Source organism: Pristiophorus japonicus, unplaced genomic scaffold (genome assembly GCF_044704955.1).
Source record: "Pristiophorus japonicus isolate sPriJap1 unplaced genomic scaffold, sPriJap1.hap1 HAP1_SCAFFOLD_233, whole genome shotgun sequence".
Taxonomy (NCBI): Eukaryota; Metazoa; Chordata; class Chondrichthyes; family Pristiophoridae; genus Pristiophorus; species Pristiophorus japonicus.
The window spans coordinates 242,410-264,489 of record NW_027252047.1 but is presented as its reverse complement, the minus strand read 5'-3'; the positions used below and the strand labels follow the sequence as shown (position 1 = coordinate 264,489).

At 45.6% G+C, this 22,080-nt stretch overlaps 2 non-coding genes across 2 annotated transcripts; both read left to right on the top strand.

The window, feature by feature from the left end:
• The first annotated feature begins 14,108 nt into the window (after positions 1-14,108).
• Positions 14,109-14,181, top strand: trnav-uac (transfer RNA valine (anticodon UAC)). Its single transcript has one exon. It is a non-coding gene; the product is annotated as a tRNA-Val (tRNA).
• A 7,545-nt stretch (positions 14,182-21,726) lies between these two features.
• Positions 21,727-21,800, top strand: trnan-guu (transfer RNA asparagine (anticodon GUU)). The gene has a single exon. It is a non-coding gene; the product is annotated as a tRNA-Asn (tRNA).
• The last annotated feature ends 280 nt before the right edge of the window (positions 21,801-22,080 follow it).

The window sequence follows — 22,080 nt, the reverse complement described above, 5'->3', positions numbered from 1 at the left end:
ATTGGCAGCTGCATTATAATGTGGTAAATATGAGGTTATCCACTTTGGTCGGTAAAAAAAAAAGGCTAATAATTACTTAAATGGGGAGAGATTACAAAATGCTGTCGAGCAGAGGGATCTGGGAGTCCTTTTACAGAAGAACATAAGAAATAGGAGCAGGAGTAGGCCATACGGCCCCTCGAACCTGCTCCGTCATTCAATAAGATCATGGCTTATCCGATCATGGACTCAGCTCCACTTCACTGCCCGCTCCCCATAACCCCTTATCCCCTTATCATTTAAAAAGCTGTCAATTTCTCTCTTAAATTTATTCAATGTCCCAGCTTCCACAGCTCACTGAGGCAGCGCATTCCACAGTTTTACAACCCTCTGAGAGAAGAAATTTCTCCTCATCTCAGTTTTAAATGGGTGGCCCCTTATTCTAAGATCATGCCCTCTAGTTCTAGTCTCCCCATCAGTGGAAACATCCTCTCTGCATCCACCTTCTCAAGCCCCCTCATAATCTTACACGTTTCGATAAGATCACCTCTCATTCTTCTGAATTCCAATGAGTAGAGGCACAACCTACTCAACCTTTCCTCATAAGTCAACCCCCTCATCTCCAGAATCAAACTAGTGAACCTTCTCTGAACTGCCTCCAAAGCAAGTATAGCCTTTCGTAAATATGAAAACAAAACTGCATGCAGTATTCCAGGTGTGGCCTCACCAATACGTTATACAGCTGTCGCAGGACTTCCCTGCTTTTATACTCCATCCCCTTTGCAATAAAGGCCAAGATACCATTGGCCTTCCTGATCACAAAAAGTTAGCATGCAGATACAGCAAGTAATTAGGAAGGCAAATGGAAAGTTGGCCTTTATTTCAAGGGGGATGGAATATAAAAGTACGGAAGTCCTGCTACAACTGTACAGAGCACGGGTGAAACCACACCTGGAGTACTGCGTACAGTTTTGCTCTCCTCATTTCAGGAGGGATAAACTTACATTGGGGGCATTTCACAGAAGGTTCACAAGGTTGTCTTATGAAGAATGGTTGAACAGGTTGGGATCTACCTATTGGAGATTAGCAGAGTGAGAGATGATATCTTTGAAAGGTGTAAGATTCTGAGGGGGCTAGACAGGGTAGATGCAGAGAGGATGTTTCCTCTCGTGGGGGAATCTAGAACTAGGGGACATAGTTTCAGAATAAGGGGTTGCCCATTTAAAATGGGGATGAGGAGGAATTTCTTCCCTCAGAGGGACGTGAATCTTTGTATTTCTACCCCTGAGAGCTGTGAAGGCTCGGTCATTGAATATATTTAAGGTGGAGTTAGACAGATTTTTGAACGATATGGGAGTCAAGGGTTCGGCGGAGATGGTAGGGAAGTGGAGCTGAGGCCAAGATCAGATTAGCCATGATCTCACGGAATGGTGGAACAGGCTCGAGGGGCTAATTGGCCTCCTCCTGTTCCTATGTCCCTCTGTGTAAGGTCTGGGAAACACACGGTGGTGATCTGTGGAAACTTCAACTAAATGGTGTTGTTTTAAACGGGATGCAGAAACAGAGTGACCGAGAGATTTACACACAGCAATATTTGAAGGTGGGTAGACAAGTTAATAAGGTTACTAAAAAAGAATACAGGGCCCTTGGCTTTATAACGTGAAATAGATTACACCGGTGAGGAACTTACACCAAAGCTTTATAAATCCCTGCTTCGGCCTCAGTTGGATCCTGTTTATAGTTCTGGGCACCACAATTTAGGAAGGATATCGAGGATTTGGAGAGAACATAAGAAATATATAAGAAACATTTTCTGTTGTTATTGAAAACACAAACACAGGTATTCATTGAAATCCAATCTGTAGGTGGCCACACACAGATTGAAGAGAGCCAGGGAGACCGACAGGATCAGGAAACATTGGGAAATGGACAAGAGATATTGACAAGGACTAAAACCGCTTTGAGACCAGACAATTGCAGGAACCCATGTGGTTAATGAAAGGGCTTTGGGTGGTTGATTTCATGACACACTTGTAATGTGGGGAAAGATGTGCCCAAATCACCCCCACATGGACCTCAACTCTTTCAGAAGCAAGAGAGTGTGTAACCTGGGTCTATAACATAAAGTAATGGGGTCCTTAACGATTAAAGCCCATTATTAATTCTCTCATACACTTCAATTATGTTTATGAAATGAATTGATGGAAACTTCAAGAACTGAACTTTAATGAGTTAAGGAACTTTAATCATTGATGAAGTTTTATCCCCTATCTGATTTTACACACACTGTATTTTAGGAGAGTGAGTTAAAATGCCCATCGCTCATGATACAAGGAACCTGGGGCTACTTTTAAAAAATGTATTCCACAGAAAAATATTCTCCAAAACAATGTTTCTGTCCGTGCTCAAACCGAGGATATTTCACATGTGTGGCGAACGTGATAACCGTTACACGACGGAAACCTCTGCTCACACCTCGAAAAAAAGCATCCTGCAGCGCTGCCTCACTTCCCAGCAGCAGATCAAAGCCGCAAACAAACCAATCGATTATTCCCACTTCCCCACCTCCACAGATACTGCCCGACCTGCTGAGTGTTTCCAGCATTTTCTGGGGTTGATGTGCGTCGCTTTCAATCTTTGAAATTTCACCAAGCAAAGAAACGGTCAATCGAACTGACCCTGTAAGCACTTTGTTCCCGTTTATTCACAGGAATATCTGCAGTCGGGAGCAGAAAAGGAATTAAAACCGAATACCGTCTTCGGGACAATCAGAATACTTCGTCACAGACAAGGCACCGGAAGGCTGGAAGGTAGATCACACCGGTTGTGGGAGAGCTGGTTGGCGGTGACATGGAACTGTCTGCAGTGTGCGGGACCAGACTGCTTCCATACATCCACACTGAATGTCCACCCTTTATTTGGGAAAAGTACAACTGAGAGTGGACAAGTTCCATCCCGGTAGGAGCAATCTGAAGGTTTAACTGACTGACACCCTGGTTTTGAATGTCGTGCAGTGTGCACTTGCGTCAGTCTCTGTGACGCAATGGTTTAGCGCGTCGGGCTATTAACCGAAAAGTTGGTGGTTCGAGCCCACCCAGAAGCGAAGTTTTTAACTGTGTTTTCCCTGACGATTCGGTGCTGCACGGTTCCAGTTTGTCATTGCGCGTTTTGACTGCACAAACATATTCCGCAAACATTACAAGCTGTGCTGTTATCCAGTGTGTTCCCACTCCAATATTTTTATGAGCATTCAGTTCAAGTGTACAGTTTGAGTGTATACAGAACTGTACAGTGCTATCAGAAAATTTTACAAGGTTGTGGGAAATTGTGTTTTGTTAATATTGAACCACGAATATGAATCAATCCATTTTTTCCAATATTTAATTGAGCAAGTTTTCAAAATGTTTCCACCAAATTTTGAACCAGGAACTTTTCGCGTGTGAGGCAAATGTGACAACCACTACACTACGGAAACACTGCATTTGAAGTAATGTTAGGAACATAACCAGAGCTTTAACCTACACAGCTGGACTATACTTCAGGAGCTGGTTTTACGAGAATAGAATGACGGTGCTATATTTAGGAATGCTGTGAGTGTGGTAGGAATTGATCCAGTGTTTCCCAGACTTTACACATAGGAACAGGAGCTGGCTATTTAGCAGCGAGTGGTTAGGATCTGGAATGTACTGAAGGCAGACTCAATCTTATCTTTCAAACAGGAATGTTTGTGAAAGGAATTTTTTGCACAGAGGAATGCAGCATTTAATCTTCTGCCTTAACACTTCTTTCTGGGTGTCGGGGTCACATTTCCTTTCGATGTTATTCTTCCAGAATGTATATTTCATTTGCTGTTTCACAATAACCAGACCCTTGCTCTAAAGTCAGTCGCACTGTTTCCCCAGTCTCCTGTTGATGTTACCAGCAATGAACATTTTGAATCAGATCCCTAAAGCACAGTGTGTAAAATGGGACATGTTTTAACAATTAACGTGGGGCTCACACCCCTGAATCCAAGATTAAGATTCTCATGCTCGACCGATTGACCTCGCCGGGCTTCTGCCAAATGCACCTTTTTCTCGCTGATTGCAGCCAGGCGCCTGTTGGCTCCGCCCCTGATGTTTAAACTTGCTGTCGAGGAACTGACAGGATCCTCTTGAATGGTGGACCAGGCTAGAGGGGCCGAAAGGCCTACTCCGGCTCCGAGTCCTTACATGTTTATGATCTTATAACCTTTCACAGGAGAACAAACTCGCCCCTGAGCATGCATGAGGAGAAAGCTCCAGAAAATATTCCCACCCGGTGAGCTTTCGCTTGTAAGTGTAAAGTCCTGACCCTGCAGTACAGACTCAGACGAGGCACATGCTGAAGTCAAGGTCACTCTGGACCTGCACCTTTATTTCACAGCTCTCAAGTGCCACACTTGCCTGAGACCTGCCTTTAAATACCTGTGTGGAACAGGTATGCAGTGTCTCCTGCAAGTGCACCCCTGGTGGTAACGTATGCTTGTGGTTACAGGTCATATCTAGTTACAGTCATGAAAAGCATGGTAAGATACAGTTATATACAGTAGTGTGAGATACATGACATTACCCTCCCCCTAGGTCTTATTGTCTTTATAGATTCAGACTCTCAGGTGGTCTACGCTCTCGCGTGGAGCGTCTTAGTTGTGGTTCAGTTGTTTGCCTTGGTGCCTGTTTTTCTTTCAGTGTGATTGCTGGTATCTCGCCTGGGCTGTCTGTTGAGACTGCCCTTTCCTCAGGTTGTTCCCTCTGTCTGTCCACCAGGTGTGGTGTGAGTTCCATACTGTAGTCTGCCTCTCGTCCTGCAGTATTGTTGGTGAATCTACTTTTTACTTGGTCTACATGCTTCCGACAGGTTTGGCGATTGTCCATTTGTACAACCAGTAGACTGTTTCCTTCCTTGCCTGTTACTGTCCCTGTACGTCATTTGGGACCCCTGCCATAGTTTAGCACAAGCACTTTGTCCCCTATCTCATTCCACCTCCCCCTCAAATTTAGGTCATGGTACTCAGTTAGCTTCCGGCGCTTAGCCTCAAAAATTTCATGCATGTCTCGGAGGATTAACGAGAGCCTGGTCTTTAAGGTTCATTTCATCAATAGTTGCGCGGGGGGAACCCCAGTCAACGAATGTGGACGAGATCTGTATGCCAGCAGCAGTCGCGACAGGCGGCTCTGCAGCGTCGGACCTTGGATTCTGAGCATGCCTTGTTTAATGATCTGCACTGCTTGCTCCGCCTGGCCATTGGAGGCCGGCTTTAACGGTGCCGTCTTAATGTGATTTATGCCGTGGTCAACTATAAATTCTTGAAATTCTGCGCTAGTGAAGCACGGACCATTATCACTGACCAATATGTCAGGAATTCCGTGCATTGCAAACATGGTTCTCAGGCTCTCCACAGTGGTGGAGATAGTGCTCGAGTTTAAAATGGTGAACTCGATCCATTTTGAAAATGCATTAACGGCTACGAGGAACATTTTGCCCATGAATGGGCCCGCATAGTCTACATGCACCTGCGACCACGGTTTTTGTGAGCCAGGGCCAGGGGCTTAGGGGGGCATCCCTGGGGGCATTACTGAGTTGGGCACAAATGGTGCACCGACGGATGCAGAGCTCCAAGTCTGCGTCAATGCTAGGCCACCAGACGTGGGATCTGGGTATGGCCTTCATTAGGACGATCCCCGGGTGCTCGCGGTGGAGCTCTCGGACAAACGCCTCTCAGCCTCGCAAGGGCATAATTACTCGGCTGCCCCACATCAGGATGTCTGCCTGTAGTGATAGTTCATGCCTGCGCCTATGGAAAGGTTTGATCTCCTCGGGGCAGGCTTCGCGGTTCTCTGCCCTGTCACCAGTTAAAACGCATCTTTCGTCCAGGCTCTGATTTGGTGCGACATCATGGGCGAACCTGTGGATTCAAAGGCACTGATTGCCATGACCATCTCACAGTCCTGTTCGTCCGAACCTTCTGTGGTCGCCAGGGGTAGCCTGCTAAGCGCATCGGCACAGTTGTCTGTGCCTGGTCTGTGCCTTATTGTGTAGTCGTAAGACACTAGCATGAGTGCCCACCGCTGAATGCGTGCCGAGGCTTTGGCGTTTGTTGCCTTGCACCCAGATAGCAGGGACGTGAGGGGTTTGTGGTTGGTTTCTAAACCGAACTTGGCCACGAAAAAGTATTGGTGCATCTTTTTGACATCGTACACGCACGCGAGCTCCTCCTTCTCAACCATACCGTACCCGCACGCCGCCCGCGAAAGTGACCTGGAGGCATAAGCAATGGGTTGTAATTTACCCGCATCATTGACATGCTGTAAAACGCACCCGACCCCGTACGCTGACGCATCACATGTAAGAACTAACTTTTTACCTGGGTCAAAAAAGGCTAAAACACTGTTGGAACATAGAAGATTGAGTTCTTTATTGAAGGCGCGTTCTTGGCCGTCCCCCCAAAACCAATCGCACCCCTTTCTGAGTAGCATGTGGAGAGGCTCCAGCAGCGTGCTCAAGTTCTGCATAAAGTTCCCAAAGTAATTGAATAGGCCGAGAAAGGCAGGCAGTTCCGAGATATTCCAGGGCCTGGGTGCCAGACGAATTGCTTCGGTTTTTGATTCTGTTGGGCAGATTCCATCAGCGGCAATCCTTCTGCCCAAAAATTCAACCTCAGGCGCGAGAAACAGACACTTGGATTTCTTAACTCTTAGGCCTACTCGAACCAATCGACTTAGTACTTCCTGCAAATTGCGGAGATGGGAGTCGGTGTCCCTGCCCGTGATGAGTATGTCATCTTGAAACACAACCGTCCCCAGGATGGACTTGAGCAGACTCTCCATGATGCGCTGGAATATAGCAGCTGCCGCCCTGATGCCGAATGGGCATCGATTGTACATAAAAAGGCCTCGATGTGTGTTGATGGTGGTGAGTAGCTGAGACTCTTCGGTCAGTTCTTGCGTCATATACGCAGATGTAAGATCTAGTTTCGAGAAAAGTTTTCCTCCAGCCAACGTGGCAAATAGGTCGTCTGCTCTGGGAAGCGGATATTGGTCCTGTAGGGAGACTCTGTTTATGGTAGACTTGTAATCCCCACAGATTTGTACGGATCCATCAGGCTTTGTGACGGGGATGATGGGACTTGACCAGTCGCTAAATTCCACGGATGAGATAATGCTTTCCCGCAGGTCCAGTTCGTGTTCAATCTTTTCCTTCATCACATAAGGCACAGCTCTAGCCTTGTGATGGACCGGTCTGGCATCCTGTGTGATGTAGATTTTAACTTTAGCCCCTTTGAAGGTACCCACACCTGGCTGAAAGAGATGTTCAAAACGACTTAGAACTGCAGAGTAGTGTGAGATACATGACAGTAAGGTGAACGTGTGAACGGCCACACTGCGGAAACATCTCCACCTTCAGCACCAGGTCAGACGGAGATGCTGAGCGAGCAGGTGAACTGCAGGATCCCACTTTTTAGGAGCTGATCGTTGTGCCAAGCAAATGAGTTTTGCTTAATGACTAAAAATAAAAGGTGCTAGAAGTGGCATTCAAACCCACACTTTCAGAGCAGACTGAACACAATAGCTTAGACCGCTCGACTGTCCTGACTATCCAGTGTGGTGTATGGCCACCTGCAGGTTGATTTTGAACTTTTGTGTCTTGTCACAAGAAATAAATGAGGGCAACAGGTGTTTCTCTGCCTGACACCGGGGAAACAGTGAGGCAGACCTTGGAGCAAGGGTCTGGTTATTGCCAAACAGCAAAGAAAATATTAATTCCGGGATTACCCAAACGAGCAGTGACCTCAACGTGATTTGAACACAGAACCTTCTGATCTGGACTCAGACACGCTACCGTTGCACCACAAGGTCTACACAGTGAGTTTGAGATGTTCGTCTATATGAAGATTCCGCAATACAAGGGGCTTTAAAATCCCTGCCCATTCCCACCAGGTATCAGAAGAAGCGCTCACCTGCCAGTCACCGTTTATTTTTTGTCTAACTTTTGTGTTGTTTTCACGGGAAAGCATCATTAATTAACCCGTCATCTTCTTTTGTACAATGAAAGAAATGCTGACTGAGGGACAGTCGATACTTCAATCATTTGTTCTGTGCTTTGCATGTTAAGTGTTCAACCATATCCCATTTTGCACACTGTGTTTTAGGAGTCTGGTTCAAAATCCTCATCGCTGGCGACACCAGGAATCTGGTGCAACTTTTGTCAAATTTAACAGCACCGGTTATTCCGACACGCCAAAGTTCCCTGGTGGATCCATTTTCTCTCGCTAAAAGTTATCTATTTATTGGTGAAATAAAGAGCAATTAAGGAATAAGGGAGCTTTTTTGCGAGGAGAATAAATAGCAAATAAAAACAGCAAATGCTGGAAATCTCAGCAGATCAGTTAGCATTTGCCAGGAGACAAGACTCGCCTCCGATTGTTCCCCGATTGGAAATTTCAACACAATGTTCTCGCCCGGTGTCAAACCGGTGACCTTGCATGTGTAAAGCAAACGTGATAACCGCGACACGAGGGAAACCTCTGGCACAGTGACCTCAACAGACGGGAGCTGACCAGTGAGCTCCCTCTGTGCTGATCACCACTGATTTTTAATGTGGAAGCAAGTCATCCTCGACTCCGGGATTACCTAAGAAGAGAGGAGGATCAGGAATGTGTTGGCTCACCTGAAACAACTTCTGTCCCACACTGAAAGTTCTAGTCCTTTTCCTCTGCTGCCCTTTACAGAAATATCACGTGTTCACTTCCACATCCTCACAGTGGGGCCACAGAGGCTCCTACCATCTCCCAGCGATCAGCGAGCTCGCCCAGTTTGTAAAATTAAACCCGGGACATGTGTCCGGCAAAGGGCAGGAGAAGCGGGAGAGTGTGTAAGCTCATTCTGTAACAGATAGTAGTGGGGTTATTAACGGCGATTACAACAATCATTAATCCTCTCACACACCTCAATTATGTTTCTGCGATGAACTGATTGAGAATGGAAAGGGTTAATGCTCGGGATCTTAACCACTCAACCAGGGAACAGCTTTGATAATTTGTATCAATATAAAAATATATATTTAGATATGAACCTGTATGTCAACGGCAAGCTGTCTAGACCTCATGGCACAACGGTCGTGAATCTAACTTTGAGTGAGAGAAATTGTTCCACAGTGACACCCATTTCATCTTTTATTCCCTTTTAAACACTAGAAACTGAGACAGGGGGAAAAAATAGAGAAATAAAAGCACAGTGATACAGACAAGAGGAAGAGAGAAGGGAAATACTGTCCCCACCCAGAACTAATGCAGAAACCCCTCTGCTGCACTCGGGGTGGCCACCCGCAGCCTGGATACACTAACGTCCCAACAGCTCATTGACTGTCGGAGTGGGATCGTGTGGCGCTTCAGAAGACAGGTCGAAAAAGCAAAGTCACTGATTCAGTCTCACGTGCTTCTCTAATCAAGAGCAGCCACACACAAAAACTTGCTTTTATAATGGCTATACATTACCGTTATGATTGTCAAGCAGTTGGTTGATTGATCTAAAGGTGTGACTTTAGATGAGTCGAAGTTAAATGAAATTTGTGAGAAGTCCTGGGTTCCAATCCTGGACGAGTCCATTATTTTGCCGGCGAGGTTTGAAATTGCAAAGAAATTTTGCAAAGGAAGACTTGCATTTCTGCAGTGCCTTTCAGGAACTCATGACGCCCCAAAGCGCTTTACAGCCGTTGAGTTATGTTTGAAGTGTTGTAGTGTGGGGAAAGATGTGCCCAAATCACCCCACACGAACCTCAACTCTTTACAAAGGAGTTTGGTGCAAATAATCAGGTGCCTCAGGGACTTGGACTTTCTTTGAATGAGTTCTGCTTGTACCTGCATTCAAGCTTGAAACAGCAACTGGGCTTCCATCTCACGGGAGCAGCGTGTAGCGGTTAGCGAGTAGCTGACGAGGTTTGGGGTTGATGTGCGTCACTTTCAATCTTTGAAATTTCACCAAGCAAAGAAATGGTGAATCCAACTGTCCCTGCAAGCATTTAGTTCCCATTTAATCACAGGAATATCCGCAGTCAGGAGCTGAAAAGGAATTAAAACCTAATACCGGCTTCGGGACAATCAGAATACTTTGTCACAGACAAGGCACCGGAAGGCTGGAAGGTAGATCACACCGGTTGTGGGAGAGCTGGTTGGCGGTGACATGGAAGTGTCTGCAGTGTGTGGGACCAGACTGCTTCCACGCATCCACAATGAATGTCCCACCCTTTATTTGGGAAAAGTGCAACTGAGAGTGGACAAGTTCCATCCCGGTTGGAGCAATCTGAAGCTTTAACTGACGGACGCCCTGGTTTGGGATGTCTTGCAGTATACACTTGTGTCAGTCTCTGTGGCGCAATGGGTTAGCGTGTTCGGTTGTTAACCAAAAAGTTGGTGGTTTAAGCCCTCTCAGGGACTTCAACTGTTTTCCCCGAGGATACTGTGCCGCACAGTTCCAGGTTGTCATTGTGTGCTTTGGTGTCACGAATATATTCTGCAAACATTGCCAGCTGTGCTGTTATCCAGTGAGTTCCCACTCCAATACTTATATGAGCATTCAGTTCAAGTGTCGAGTTTGAGTGTATACAGAACTGAACATAGATATCAGAAAATTTAACAAGGCTGTGGGACATTGTGTTTTGTTAATATTGAAACATTAATATGAATAAATCCATTTTTTCTAATATTTAATTAAACGGGTTTTCAAAATGTTTCCGCCCAGTTTCGAACCAAAGATCATTCGCGAGTGAAGAAAATGTGACAACCACGACACTACGGAAACATTGCAATTGAAGTGATGTTAGGTACATCACAGAGCTTTCACCTACACAGCTGGCCGACACTTCAGGAGCTGGTTTTACGAGAATAGAGTGATGGTGCTATATTTAGGAAGTCTGTGAGTGTGGCAGGAATTGATCTCGTGTTTCCCAGACTTTACACATAGGAACAGGAGATGACCATTTAGCAGCAAGTGGTTAGGATCTGGAATGCACGGCTTGAAAGGGTGGTGGAGGCAGACTCAATCTTATCTTTCAAACGGGAGTTGGATAAGTGTCTGAAGGAAAAACAATTGCAGGTCTACGTTAAAAGGGCGGGGGAGTGGGACTCGCTGAGAGTCGCCACTGGCTCGATGGGCCGAATGGCCTTCCGTGCTGTAACCATTCCATGATTCTATAAGTTAGCGGCACATTTCATAGTGTGGGTGGAAGCAGAACTGTGCAAAGGGACATGGATTGAGTCGGCAAAACTAGAGGCATCTGATTCAGGAGATTCTGGTGAAGCGGAAATTCGGGAGTTTCATGACTTTGAAACGAAGATTTTTGTTTTGTGCAGCTTCGGTCAGAGAAATGTTTGTGAAAGGAATTTTTTTCAGAAAGGGATGCAGCATTTCATCTTCTGTCTTAACACTTCTTTCTGGGTGTCGGGTCTCATTTCCTTTCGATGTTATTCTTCCAGAATGTATATTTTCTTTGCTGTTTCACAATAACCAGACCCTTGCTCTAAAGTCAGTCTCACTGTTTCCCCAGTCTCCTGTTGATGTTACCAGCAATTAACATTTTGAACCAGACGGCAAAAGCAGTGTGTAAAATGGTTTATGGTTTAAGAGTTAACTTGCAGAGCATGGGTAAATTATCCAATTATGGAATCTCCTTCAGTTAGAATGTCTTTATTTGTGCAAAAGAAGATCATCGGTTAATTAACGATGTATTCCCGTGAAAGCAACATAAAATGTAGTTAAAAAGTAATCAACAAACTTGGTGTTCGAAACCGAGTATCTGCGATTAAAAATCTCACGCTGTATCAACTGAGCTCGCTGTGCTTCTGCTAAAGCAAACGTTTTGGTCGCTGATTGCAGCCAGGCGCCTGTTGGCTCCGCCCCAGATGTTTAAACTTAATGTCGAAGAACTGCCAGGATCTTCTTGAATGGTGGACCAGGCTCGAGGGGCCGAATGGCCTACTCCAGCTCCTAATCCTTACATGTTTATGATCATATGACCTTTCACAGGAGAACAATCTCGCCCTGAGCATGCATGAGGAGAAAGTTCCAGAAAATATTCCCACCCGGTGAGCTTTCACGTGTGAGATGAACGTGTTAACCGCTGCACTGCGGAAACAGCTCCACTTTCAGCACCCGGTCAGACGGAAATATGAAGCGAGCAGGTGAACTGCAGAATGCCACTTTTAAGGAGCTGGTCGTGGTGCCAATCAAATCAGTTTTGCTTAATGACTAAAAATAAGAAAAGGGATTTGAAACCGCGCTTTAAGAGCAGACTGCAAACTGAACGCAGCAACTTCGACGGCTCGGCCATCCAGACTGTAAGTTCATTTAAATTTTGAACTTTTGTGTCTTGTTACTTGAAGTAAATGAAGGCATCTGGCATATCTGTGCCTGACACCGGGGAAACAGTGAGACAAACATTGGAGCAAGTGTCAGGTTATAGCCAAACAGCAAAGAAGTTTGCAACTTTTGAAGAACAATGATCCCGACATGATTTGAATACACAGCCTTCTGATCGGGAGTCAGACACACTACCGTTGCACCACAAAGTCTACAGTGCAAATTTTCCATGTTTGGAAACAAGAAGGTTCCTGAAACACAGTTTCATTTACCCTGCATTGGTGCAATGAAAGGGCTTTAAAATCCCCGGCTGCTCCCAGCGTGGGTCAGACAGCATCAGAAGCAGTGCCCACCTGTCACTCACCCTCTCACGCCCTCTTTCGTCACCTGCTGCCCGCAGACTGCAGCAAATCCAGTTCATCATCATCATAGGCAGTCCCTCGAAGCGAGGATGACTTGCTTCCTCGCCAAAAAAGGATGAGTTCACAGGTGTTTCAATATTCCAGGTCCTGAAATGTATGTTGAAGGGTGGAAGATGCCTGTGCGTGGATTTTTTTAACGTGTGATGGCCGTTGCACCCCAGCCATCACACGGGCTTGACAGAGCGAGGTATTCGTCCAGTGGCAAGGGTTAAACAAGACGACTGGAGACCAGCTCTGCTGCACGGACCCAGTGTGCACACATATCGCAGTGTGGGCTGGCCCGTGCTGCCCCTGGGTACCTGGCCCTGAACTCATGCCTCCCCTGGGCCCCGATCACATCCCTCCACAGCCTCTCGCCGCTCCTTCGCCCCGATCTCGCCGCTCCTGCTGTATCTGCCCACGCTCCAATCACTGACCTGGACCTTGATGACATCACACTTCGCTGCCGCCGCCCTCCTGCACCAGCTCGCGCTGCTCCCTGGAGTCGTCTCCCGGGAACTCCAAGCTGCTCCCAGGGCCGCTCACTGTTCCTTTTATGGCCCCGACCTGCCGCTGGTGTTCTCCCGTAAGTGTATCCAGGCTGCGGGTGGCCACCCCGAGCGCAGCAGAGGGGTTTCTGCATTAGATCTGGGTGGGGGCAGTATCTTTCCCCTTCTCTCTTCCTCTTGTCTCTAACCCTGTGCTTTTATTTCTCTATTTATTCCCCCTGTCTCAGTTTCTAGCGTTTAAAAGGGAACAAAAGATGAAATGGGTTTCATTGTGGAACAATTTACTTCACTCAAAGTTAGATGCACTGCTGTTCGCCATGAGGTCAAGGTAGCTAGCCGTTGATATTCAGGTTCTTATATAAATATATATAAATATATCAACATCTATCATAACTGTTCCCTGGTGGTCCAGGGGTTAAGATCTGCCGCACTGACGTGGTAACGATACTCGATCAATTCATCGCATAAAAATAATTGAGGTCTGTGAGACGATTAATAATTGCTGTAAGCACCATGAATACCAATACTTTCTGCGATAGACCGAGCTTACAGACTATCTGGCTTCTCCTGCCCTTTGCCGGGCACGTGTTCCGGGTTTAATTTTACAAACTGGGTGAGTTCACTGATCGCGGGGAGACGGTAGGAGCCTCTGTGGCCGCACTGTGAGGATGTGGAAGTGAACACGGTGGCTGGGTGATCCGTGACATTTCTGTAAAGGGCAGTGGAGGAGAAGGATTGAGAACTTGCAGTGTGGAACTGAAGTTGTTTCAGGTGAGCCTCCTCATTCCCGATCAGCACAGAGGGAGCTCACTGGTCAGCTCCCCTCTGTTGGGGCTGTTGTACCAGTGGTTTCTGTAGTGTAGTGGTTATCATGTTTGCTTTACACGCAAAAAGTCCCTGGTTCGATCCCAGGCAGAAACATTTTGTTTAAACTTGCCAAATGGGAACAATCGGACGCGAGTTTCGTCTCCTGGCAAATGCTGCCTGATTTGCTGAGATTTGCAGAATTTGCTGTTTTTATTTGCTATTTATTCTCCTGGCAAAAGGGCTCCCTTATTCCTGAATTGCTCTTTATTTAACCAAAAAATAGATAACTTTGAGTGAGAGAAAACGGATCCACCGGGGACCTTTCGCGTGTGAGGCCAACGTGATATCCGCTACACTGCAGCCCATCAAAGGGCGAGAAACCACTGGATATAAAGGATGAGCTCACAAATATCAGGGGCAGTGCAGTCTGGTCAACGTCAAACCCTCCCTTCTTATTCAGCAGAGGCATGAACGGGAGTCAGACGCCACAAAGTCGCCATTAAAGAAAAAATTCAAATAACACTTCCAAATCTTTTCACTGTAAAATTCTTGCACTTTATTTGAAATCCTACGATGTTGAATCTGAAAATGAGCACCATGGGATTTTATCTTCATTACTGATTCTATTTTCTGTGCATGGTCGGATTAACCGGTGCTGTTAAATTTGACAAAAGTTGACCCAGATTCCCGGTGTCATCAGCAATGAAGATTTTGAAACAATCCCCGACAAAAATTGTGTAAAATGGGATCTGGTTTAACAGTTAACATGCAAAACACAGAAGAAATGATTGAAGTATCGACTGTCCCTCAGTCAGCATTTCTTTCATTGTGCAAAAGATGACATTGGGTTAAGTAATGATGCTTTCCCGTGAAATAAAAACAAAAGCTCTACAAAAAAACGGACGGTGACTGGCAAGTGAGCGCTGCTTCTGACTCCGAGTGGGAATGGGTGGGGATTTTAAAGCCCTTATCTTGAGGAACGTTCATATCGATAAACATCTCATATTCGTTGTGTCGAGCTCGTGGTGCAATGGTAACGCATCTCACTCGAGATGAGGACACTGGTATCGAAATCATGTCAGGGTTCCTGACCTTTGGGATAATTCCGGAATCAATATTTTCTTCACTGTGTCTTAATAACCAGACGCTTGCTCCAAGGTCTGTCTCACTGATTCCCCGGTGTCAGGCAGAGATACGCCTGCTGCTCTCATTTATTTCATGTGACAGGACACAAAAGTTCAAAATCAACCTGCAAGGGGCCAAACACAGCCGCACTTAGTCAGGATGGCTGAGCAGTCGAAGGTGCTGTGTTTGGATTGCAATTGCATATGGAGGAGTGGGTTCAATTCCAATGTCTGACACTTTCTGCTTTTAATCATTGAGCGAAACTCATTGTTTGGCACCTCGACCAACTCTTTAAAAGTGGCATTCAGCAGTTCACCTGCTCGCTTAACATTTCCGTCTGACTTGGTGCTGAAAGTGGAGATGTTTCCGCAGTGTAGCGGTCAACACGTTCGCCTCACAAGCGAAAGCTCACCGGGCGGGAATATTTTCTGGAGCTTTCTCCTCATGCATGCTCAGGGGCGAGTTTGTTCTCCTGTGAAAAGTCATGAGATGATAAACATGTAAGGATTAGGGGCCGGAGTAGGCCATTCGGCCCCTCGAGCCTGGTCCACCATTCAAGAAGATCCTGGCAGTTCCTCGACAGCAAGTTTAAACATCTGGGGCGGAGCCAACAGGCGCCTGGCTACAATCAACGACAAAAACCCGCATTTGGCAGAAGCCCCGCTCGATCAATTGGGAGAGCATGAAACTCTTAATCTTAGGGTCGCGGGTTCGAGCCCCGCGTTGGGGCTTTTTGTTAAATGTTATCCTGCATTCACTGGAAAACATCATTAATTAACCGATGATCTTCATTTGCATAATTAAAGAAATGCTAACTGAATGAGAGTCAATAATTTAATAATTTGGGACAAACAAGTGAAAGACACCTGGTGCTGGTGGGCAGTTTTGTTGCCTTTGTCATTGATGCTTGATCTACAAGTCTAGTTATCAAATCGTGTGCTCAACCTTCAGTTACCTGTTACAAATCAGCGGAGGAGAAACTAGTTTGTTGCTGCCTTTGCCTGCACAATGAGTGCTGAGATTATCTGTGCAATATGCAGTCAGCAGGATGAATAAAAGCAACGATTTTTGAAATGCAGGCAATGCATGTTTTGCAATCAATAAAAAGTTGCATTTTCTTTTCATTCCAAGCATTTTACATTAATGCATTGCAATGCCAACACACTTTTTACCTGGCAAGACTGAAGTACAAGCTGTGATGAACAGTATGAAACAGAAACAGCTACTTGAGAACCCATAGCCTCGACAGTATCTGTGTGAATTGCTCTGCATCGATAATTAGCAGATCGTAAAGTGGGGAAACTGACGGTGTGGATGAGAAAAGGCCGAGCCAAAGAGTAATGTTGGAGATGATCTTGTTTTTGAAAAAAGTTTCAAAGAATTTGGCATCGTTGGTTCCATGGTGTAATGGTGAGCATTCTGGACATGAATCCAGCGATCTGAGTTTAAATCTCGGTGGAAACTGAATGCTTGCTAAAAATTTGGGACAAACAAGTGAGAGACACCTGGTGCTGGTGGGCAGTTTTGTTGCCTTTGTCATTGATGCTTGATCTACAAGTCTCGTTGTCAAATCCTGTGCTCTGTGTTAGCACAGTCCCGCATTGCTGAACTCTTTGCTTCAGCATGCAGTCTGAAGTTTGGATTAAATAACAGGAAGATTGAAGTTTGGATGGTAAAGAGACTGTTAGACAATGTGGTGCCTTCAGCCAGTGAGATGAGTAACTGGTCATTGTCTGGATGTTAAATATTTGAGTACCTTGTTACGTTGGGAATAATGGAAACTCAGGACTAAACGATTTGATGATGTCTGTATGTTCAGTATTTGAGTGTCACCTTGTTACTATTTAATGACATCTGCAGGTTAAACAAGCAACATTAAGTCTGTCTGTTAAAAGATTCAGAAAGCAGTTAGTCAGGATTGTCTAAATGGAAAGAATAAGAGTTCAAAGGCTTTTTCAGTATAAAGATGAGACTTTTATGGACTGTAGAGACACAGACAGCAGAGACACTGGACATTCGGAAGGTGTGTGTCTCAGGCAGCCACGGAAATCGAAGCAAGCTGCCTTTGTGAAGTGTTCTTAGTAACTTTCGCACTTGGTTTGTTTAGTATGAACGTTTAAATAAAAGTCCCGATCCTGCCTTTACTACAACGGAATGTGTGCGGGTTATTCGACGTTAAAAGCAACGAAGCGAAAAGAGCAAGACAGCCGTTTACAACATTTTGGTGATCACGACGTGATTTTCAAAATTTCGTTGGCTTATTTGAAGCCCCCGACATGAAGCAGAAAGTTGGCTGAGTTGTTGGAAGAAGTGTTTCCCACACATCAGTTCGAGGGGTGAGCATTCTCTTAGTTGTCGTGATTAAAGGGATCTTCAGTTAGTAATGGGAGGCTCAGGGGATATTTAAGTTGAGCTCCAGCCATTTCTTAATGAGTGGATTGAGTCGAAAGGGCGAACTTATGGGATAAGACAGGAAACAATGACAGGAGGATGGAGAGAGACACGGCAGTCCTTAGTGAAGAGTGTCCAGTTAAAAAAGATTAAAGTGTTTGGGTTAAAAAGTGATAAAAAGAGAAAAGCGTTAGTGTTGCAGTGTCTCATGCTGGGGATTCAAACGTTAGGAGAAGAGGCTGAGGCTCGAGATAGGGAAGTCTCAGAACTCAGAGTGCAGCTAACAGCAGTGAGTGAAGAAGTAGAGAATTGGTGATTTCAGGCACTCGGGTCAGCCAGGACTGTTGTGACACTGGATCATCATCTTGCTGATGAACAGAAGCGTAATCAAGATCTAGAGAAAGGAATATCTAAGCTGCAGCAGATGGTGGTATTCGGTTGCCCACGGAGACAGCAATCGATAAAGCTGGGTGGTATTCGGAGGATTTCCTGGGTCTGAGAGTTGAAAATGGGATTAAAGGACAGGGAGAATGGCTACGGTTCCCTTCCACAGCTCCTTTGTCTTCTCTGACTTCGGAGCCTCGAACCCGTGTGGTTCACGTGGCAACGTTAGGATCGGAGGCGGAGTACTTAAATGCCTCTTCGGTTACTCAGGCGCTTAACACCCCACAACATTACACACGACCTTCCGGTAATGTGGAGAGTGGGGGAAGCACGCTCGAGCGGACAAGGCGAGAGCAGGATCATGATTCCTCTACTCCCTGTGGAGCTCGTGAAGGGAACACGACCTTAAGTGGTTTTGGGGATACCTGGTATGAGCGAGGAGGGGTCAAGTTACAGGACATGAGAGCTATCCTTCGTGAAGTGGGATCCGCACCTCTTTAGGATCTTAATAAGTTTGCCCAGTGGTGGTGTAATATTCTGGGATGGTGGCAGTCAGGGAACATATCAGAGAAACCGAGGGTTCACATGGTTCTGTGAGCTTTAGGGAATCACCGGGGAAAGGTAATAGGTTTTGAAACAACTTCCAGGTCTCATGCTTGGTAGAATAATAGCTGCAATCTTTGTTACTCACTCAGGGCCACAGTTAATAAAGCGGCTTGCATTATTACCAGGGGAAGGACCCAGGGAAGCTGGGGAACGTATATTCCAGTTGTGTAAAAGTTTGGGAATTAATTGGATTGATATCAGTCATTACGGGGATGGTACACATAGAGAGATCATTTTGACTCTCTTTTCCCCGTCAGTAGTTCTGGAAGTAGATGCCTGGGGTGGGAATGATCGTTTTGATAAATGGTTGGCAAGGGTAGAAAGCTTGTATCAGGGAGCTGCAGGAATTTCAGTCATGGAAGTGAGACAGGGGTTACAGCGATGGAAGGCAGAAGGGCCTGAGAGGATGAATCCCGCGAGGAGTCACATAAAAGGAGCAGGACAAGGTGGTGGCCGTCAGTTGATAGAGGACAGGGATAGACTGGCTAAAGAATTAGAAAAGTGAAAAGAAAAGTTGAAGAATCAGGAAAGAGAAGCTGGAGACACAGACAGGAATGATACCTCGGTTTAGTTGCTGAGGTCGGGGGTAGATTACATGTCGTTCCTTTAGGACCCTTACTTCAGGATAGGGGTGGCCATACCCTTATCGAGGCTTGTGTGGAAGGGCAGCGGGAAATGGACACAGGGTCAGCCGGACAAATGAAGGTGCTCCTGGAGGAAGGGGATTCCCCTCTTCAGAGACAGTTCCCCAACACCCCAGATACACGAGGAGCAATTACTGAACAGTCAGAGATGAAAGCAGTGGGAGAAGCTTGTTCAGAAACACTTAAAGTTTCTGCAGGAATGGGCTGTCTCAGAGCTGATGAGATGTTCAGTGAAAAGCTCAAATTTGGGAGTTACAAACATGATCTTTAAGGATGCGAAATAGAAGTTGGATTGTTGCAAATGTCGAGAGAGTGAATTACAGCAGTTCCGAAGGGTGAACTGAGAGAAGGACTGGGTCTCACGACTGACTATTCAGCATTTCCGTCATCCTTCTCCCACAAAGCAGAGGAAATTGTTAAAACCTGGGCAGAGGGTAACAGACTTAGTCGAAGACACCGATTGTAAGTTTACATTTCTGAATGTAAACAGCATGGAATTCAGTTGGAAACATCAAAAATTGAAAATTGACTTTTAAGTAAAAATGGCTATGGTGATCACAGACGAACGGACTTTAAAATGGCATCCTGAGAATCTGAATCTACAACAACCCTACTTTGACCCGAAGCGTGCTGCTATTTGGAAGAAGGAAATACGGAAATGGAATACAACATTTCAACAGCTACAGAGTTTGAATCAAGCAATCGTTGTGGACATTAACCATCAAACTGCGGAAATCGAGAATGTACACACAACTTTGGACCAGTTTGGACATGTAAGCTGGTGGGAGTCATTGTTGGGATGGAGCCCGACGGCAACAGGCGTGATGAACACAATGATACACCCTGTCCTTATGCTGGTGCTAGTTCAGCTGGTCGTGCTGGTCATTTTGATTTACTGCGGATGGCTTGATGGAAAACAAGGACGACAACTGGACAATGCTGTTGAACGAGCTCGAGCCACCATGCAAATGTATGTTACCCAGATAAGACCTGCAGAGAGGCGAGGAGAAGAAGTGGGGGAATGTGAGAGCACAGTCCCGCATTGCTGAACTCTGCTTCAGCACGCAGTCTGAAGTTTGGATTAAAAAACAGGAAGATTGAAGTTTGGATGGAAAGAGACTGTTAGACAATGTGGTGCCTTCAGCCAGTGAGATGAGTAACTGGTCATTGTCTGTATGTTAAATATTTGATTGTAGCTTTGTTACTATTTAATGACATCTGTAGGTTAAAGAAGCAATATTAAGTCTGTGTGTTAAACAATTCACAAAGCCGTTTGCTGTGATTGTCTAAATGTAAAGAAATAAGAGTATAAAGATGAGACTCACACACGCAGACACCAGAGACACTGGACATTCGGAAGGTGTGTGTCTCAAGCAGCCACGGAAATCGAAGCAAGCTGCCTTTGTGAAGTGTTCTCAGTAACTTTCATACTTGGTTTGTTTGGTATGAATGTTTAAATAAAAGACCCGATCCTGCCTTTACTACAACGGAATGTGTGCGGGTAATTCGAGGTTAAAAGCAACGAAGCAAAAAGAGCAAGACAGCCGTTTACAACATTTTGTAACAGGTAACTGATGGTTGAGCACACGATTTGATAACTAGACTTGTAGATCAAGCATCAATGACAAAGGCAACAAAACTGCCCACCAGCACCAGGTGTCTTTCACTTGTTTGTCCCAAATTTTCAGCAGCTGGGACAACAAGGAATCAGGTTCCACCGAGATTTGAACTCAGATCACAGAGTGTTCACCATTACACTATGGAACCAACCATGGTAAAATATTTGAAATAATTCTCAAAAACAACAAAATCATCTCCAGCAGTACACTTTGGCTCGGCCTTTTCTCATCCACACCATCAGTTTCCTCTCTTTGCTCTCTGCTAATTATCGATGCAGAGCAATTCACACAGATGCCATCGAGGCTATGGTTTTACAAGTAGCTGTTTCTGTTTCACACTGTTCATCACAGCTTGTACTTCAGTCTTGCCAGGTAAAAAGTGCGTTGGCATTGCAATGTATTGATATAAAATGCTTGGCATGGAAAGAAAATGCAAAGTTTTGTCCAGTTAGCGAGTAGGTGACGAGGTTTGGGGTGATGTGCGTCGCTTTCAATCTTTGAAATTTCACCAAGCAAAGAAACGGAGAATTGAACTGTCCCTGTTAGCATTGTGTTTGCGTTTAATCACAGCAATATCCGCAGTCAGGACCTGAAAAGGAATTAATACCTAATACCGGCTTCGGGACAATCAGTATACTTCGTCACAGACAAGGCACCGGAAGGCTGGAAGGTAGATCACACCGGTTGTGGGAGAGCTGGTTGGTGGTGACATGGAAGTGCCTGCAGTGTGTTGGACCAGACTGCTTCCACACATCCACAATGAATGTCCCACCCTTTACTTGGGAAAAGTACAACTGAGAGTGGACAAGTTCCATCCCGGTCAGAGCAATCTGAAGCTTTAACTGACTGACACCCTGGTTTGGGATGTCTTGCAGTGTGCAATTGCGTCAGTCTCTGTGGTGCAATGGGTTAGCGTGTTCGGCTGTTAACCGAAAGGTTGGTGGTTCGAGCCCACCCAGGGACGAAGCATTTAACTGTTTTTCCCGGTGGATTCGGTGCTGCACGATTCCAGGTTGTCATTGTGCGTTTTGGCTGCGCGAATATATTACACAAACATTGCCAGCTGTGCTGTTATCCAGTGAGTTCCCACTCCAATACTTTTATGAGCATTCAGTTTGAGTGTATACAGAACTGAACAGAGATATCAGAAAATTTAACAAGGTTGTGGGACATTGTTTTTTGTTAATATTGAACCACTAATATGAATAAATCCATTTCTTCAAATACTTAATTGAACATGTTTT